Source organism: Porites lutea, chromosome 9, assembly GCF_958299795.1.
Source record: "Porites lutea chromosome 9, jaPorLute2.1, whole genome shotgun sequence".
Classification (NCBI taxonomy): domain Eukaryota; kingdom Metazoa; phylum Cnidaria; class Anthozoa; order Scleractinia; family Poritidae; genus Porites; species Porites lutea.
Genome location: NC_133209.1, coordinates 8,123,592 through 8,128,764, shown reverse-complemented (window position 1 = coordinate 8,128,764; position 5,173 = coordinate 8,123,592).

The window sequence follows — 5,173 nt, the reverse complement described above, 5'->3', positions numbered from 1 at the left end:
AAAGACGCAATATATTTCCCAACATACCGGTACATTTGCATGCACCTGAGCCGTGTAGTCTCTTTTGCCCTTTAGAATACATCTCCTTTGTATTCTACATAATTCATGCTTGTAGAAGAGCTCATCACGGTGAAGCTGCGCATCGGAACGCCACGAGTGAGAAAATCTGGTTACCTAGCGATACTTAAATTTTTTTCGGCCATTTTTTTCAAATTTGATTAATTATATTAGCGTTCTAGTTTTTGAAATACAATCGAACCTCAACTAACGTCCACCTTTCTACAACGGCCACTTTTTTGGAGGACAGTCCATTCACTGACTCTTGTTTAGACCTCTCTACAACGGCCACCTGTCTTCAACAGCCACTTTCTTAGCTTCTGTCACCAAGGTGGCCGTTGTGGAGACTTTCAACTGTAATTCATCGTTTTTAAACATTATAGGACTGCAAATGACATCCAAGTTTTAGACGGTTGTGAAATTCCTCCAATCAGAACAGAATTTCTTGAATTGGTGGGTGAAGGAGCATTTGGAAAAGTTCACAAAGCGACACTAAAGGACGGTTTGGCGTACTTTGAAGACGAGCGAGACTGGGCTAGCAGGCCTAGAAAGCAGAAAATTATTGCGGTCAAAGAACTTTTTGGTGAGTTTAAGTTTGAAAACTGACTTTTCACTTCTTGTTGCAAGTTGATGTTCAACATTTATTTACCACCAGCGTCGTTACAAGAAGTGTCCAAAAGCCTCTTGATAATAATAATAAATTAACGACGCATGAAAAATAATGTGACATTAAAGCTCACATTTTGAATTAAAGTAGATGTGTAACAGTAAAAGTCATTAAGTGGGTTACTAGCGCCAAGAAATCTAAGGACAATAGCGGCCTGTTATATCTTTGCCCCAACAAGTCAGTATATCTTTACAGAATTTCACTTTTACGGAAGATGTAGTTGTGGAGATCAATGATTTGTTTTTTCTTTCTTGTACCCACCTATCCTTGTTGTCGCCAGAAAACGCCAACGAAGAAGAGAAAAGGGAATTTATGGATGAAATAGAGCTCATGAAGAAGGTTGGAAAGCATCAAAATGTTCTGAGTTTCTTTGGGTGTTGGACCACAACAAAACCAATTCTACTCATGATAGAGTACATCGCTCATGGAGATTTGCTTCATTGGCTTCGACATAAAAGAAGTCAGGTATTACAAATTAAATAATCATCAACTGATAATGTATGCTTCTGTTCAGTTATAGGATCACACAATACCACTCACAACCGTGAGAGTCGAACTTAGGGAGAGACATCCTGATTTTAAGATTAACCAAACTGACGTTATAGTGGATGTTCTTGGAGGATACAGCAAAGGACTGGGAGAGAAACGAACCCCCTTTCTCGGAAAAACTGCAACAATAAGATCCAGAGTGTTAGCGCCATGCAAGAGACTATCTTGTTGCATGCTATTAGAATAATTAAACGTGTGGTAGAATGAACTACTAGTCTATTCATTTCATTCATTCTAAGTAAGATTGACGTATGTACACTTTTTTGTAGATATCTTAGTTTTGCTTATTATATTTTTATTCTTTTGTTATCCAAAAGCAACTTTTAAAAAATGGTGAAAGGAGTTTGGCTCTGCCCCTCCCTTTATGATATGTACAAACAACAGACAAGTGTCAATAAAAAAAGAAAGAAAAAAAGGAGAAGAAGAAGAAGAAGAAAGATAATAATAATGATAATAATGATAATGATGATAAAAATACTACTACTACTACTACTAATAATAATAATAATGATTATAAGGACTTTTTTTCCTTTTTTTACAAGAAGCGCGTGTCAAAGCTTTTTCTTTTTGCACTTTTAGCACTTTTATGAGTCTGTTTAGACAACAAGGTTAACTATTTACCTCAGAGCCAGATATTTCGCATACATATATAGTAAGCCAAATCAAATCAGGATTCATTATGTCTTGCTTTATTAATTTTTTTAAAGTTAACTCCTTGAATACATCGATCAGAAACAGATGCTCCACTATAATACATCTGTATACCACTAGCATTGTTTTATACGTATTAGGGAATAATTCTAGCAATGATTGATTGAGTAACATTAATATGTAAGTCGTTAGTTTTTAGTTAGTATGACGGATGTAAAGCTACCATGTTTTGATGTAGAAATACTGTCAATAAATCGTTGTTATTATTTATTTATTTATTTATTTTTTATGTCGGCTTGATTAGATAACCAGTTCTATGCTAAAAGTCACACCAGGGGCTGCCAAAGACACAGAGCTGTATGCTGGGACACCGACGTGGAACACGAACGCGATTGGTGATCAGGTACATAGCAACGACTTGAAATATTGTAACTTATAATTCTTTTTATTAAATTCTTATTTTGAAATAAAGCAAGTCCTGTTAACATTTAGAATTTTTTTTTTGGTTAGCTCCAATGCGTTAAGGATTAAGAATCACTTTTTAAACAGTCCCCAAAAATTGGTTTCATTAAAGTAACCACTATTAATAACTCTTTTATTATTTTTAATGTGTTACAAGAATTACAACTGCAAACAGAACATGCAAATGCTTATTGAGGCAAACATATACCCCGTCTTGAACCTTACAAAGAACACTATCCCTTTTTAAAAACTATACTACAGCTATCGACTGTTATCGCTCTTAAAGAAATTGTAAGATTTTCTGTTTTATATTATTATTATTATTATTATTATTATTGATATCAATCCATAAGAAGTTTGTGAGAACTTGAAATTAACATTATATTTAGGTTTGAAAGTTTATATGCGTCTCTAAACACCATAAAACACCCCACACCACCCCGGCTTTACTTGTTTTTAACAAGCACCTTTCTATCATAAGTGATACGTTATGACTGAACCATTCAGGATGACGTGTCAACTGAAAAGAAAACAGTTACCTTGAGCGTACCGACAGTGAAAACGTGTTCTGCTATTAACGTGATTGAGCAAAACGGCGGTGATTTTTATCGCGAAGAGGAATGCAAAATCGAAATGCTGGTATCTTCGGCATCAAATCAGGTACATCTCAAAGTTTTTTTTTTTTTTTTTTTTTCATCTTTAAATGATCTAGTAAGCCTAGTAACCCTATTAAACCATCCACCAGTCACTTTTTGATATTTGAGACAACACTTTTTCTCTGAGAGTCAAGGTCATGAAAGTTACTGAGCTTGCAGTAGGCAAAATACTATTCCAATTAAGATGACTTTGATTACGTCAGAAACGTTTTAAAAGCCAGAGAGAATAGGGCCAAAACTAATCCAAATCAATAGGAAGATCCTCAAGTAATTATAAAATACTGCAGAACACACTGTACAAAACAAGAACATTTGAAAAGATCAAAGGAGCTGACGTTTGTAGAAGGCCCTAAATGTAATAAACGACCCTAAATGTAATAAAGTCCTAAATGTAATAACATTTTGTCCTAAATGTAATAAACTCTTAAGTTGCAAAGTACGGTAATTACTCAAATAAGCGCCGCATTTGGAGGGGGGAAGCTCTGCGGTGCTTATTGGCGTAAATACGGCACTAAGAGGTATTACTATTAGTATTTGCATGAGATGCATAGTTGTCTCGAATTCTCCCAACCCCTCGAGTGTTTATATCAGGCTATGCAAAACACAGGAAAAAAGTTTTCTATTGCTTAAATATTGCTTTTTTAGAAAAATACTGTTACTTTGCCGTTTAACTTTTTTCTCCAAAAATGCGGTGCTTATTTTAGGGCGGAGCTTAATACCATAGTAATACCGCTTCGTACCGCATCTACACAAATAAGTGCCGCGGCGCTAATTAACCCCCCACCCCTAATGCGGCGCTTATTTGAGGAGGGCACTTATTCGACTAATTACTGTAATTGGCAACTTAAGAGTTTATTACATTTAGGGCAAATTGTTATTACATTTAGGACTTTATTACATTTAGGACAAATGTTATTGCATTTAGGGTCGTTTATTACATTTAGGTCTTCTACGACGTTTTGAGCGCCAGCCTTTCCATAGAAGGACATCAAAATCTGATTGCCATCATGTGAAAACGTCATATATTATGAATACAATTTCGAAAAAAACCACGACGTTTATATTGGTAAATATCACTAGTTAAGTTGTTGGAGTGTTAACCTTATTCAAACCGGGGGGGATAACTAAAACAAAATGAATAACTTCAAAACTGTTTAAGCTACATGTATGACCACCAAACTTGGTGACATTTCCTTATAAATTATCTGGGAATATTTTAAAGTTATCGTGACGTGTTCATCAACATTTACGTTACCATGGCAAAACCGTTATGACAGCCTTTTTTTTTTTCGCAATTTGCTTTTTTTGCTGCAAAAAAGGATTTATTTCTATTTTTACTTATTGAATAATAGTATTATTATTTAGTAATATCTTATCAAATATATTATAACTATTAAATCAAATACACGCTTTACCCTCTATTTCGGTATTTTTCACTTTGAAGGGACAAATAATGTTGCAATTTGCATACTGTTAAAAAATTTAACAATATGACGTCATAATGACATCAAATTACGTCAATATGTCCATCAAAGGCTCCGAGATGTTGGAAAAATTGAGTAGATTAATCTGTGTTGTTTTTATATCCAGCCGAGCGAGCGACGAAGTCGCGAGAGGTCGATTTGTCTCGCTTGAATGAAATTAAGGTTTTTATTTGCGTTTCGCGCCAAAAATAGGGAGTGGCGTGACTCGTCTTCGGGGTTTCTGGTTTCTGGTTTCTTGATTTTCTGGTCAGGGAGTCCTTGACTTCATTGATTACACTCCGACAAAAAAAAATCTAATCTAATAATCTAAGCTTCGAATCGTCAAGGAAGGCCATTACATAGGAGAAAGGAGGGATAAACCTCAATAAGATGGCACGCGCGCGCTACAGATCGTGATATCGGCAAGTAGAATAATCACATTACAATTCCCGCCATATAGTCAAAATAAACGATTGAAAGCGTATGGAGCCAGCTCAACAGTTAGACTTTACCCAGCATCGGTTGGAGCAGAGACAAAAACATCTCTCCCCGACAGATGTGCTTCGATTATTTTCCTCTGATAGTCACACGTATTCAGAATATCCCGTGGCCTCGAGAGCATCGTTTATTATATAATATCGTTTTCGCAATCGACCCTATGATGGAAT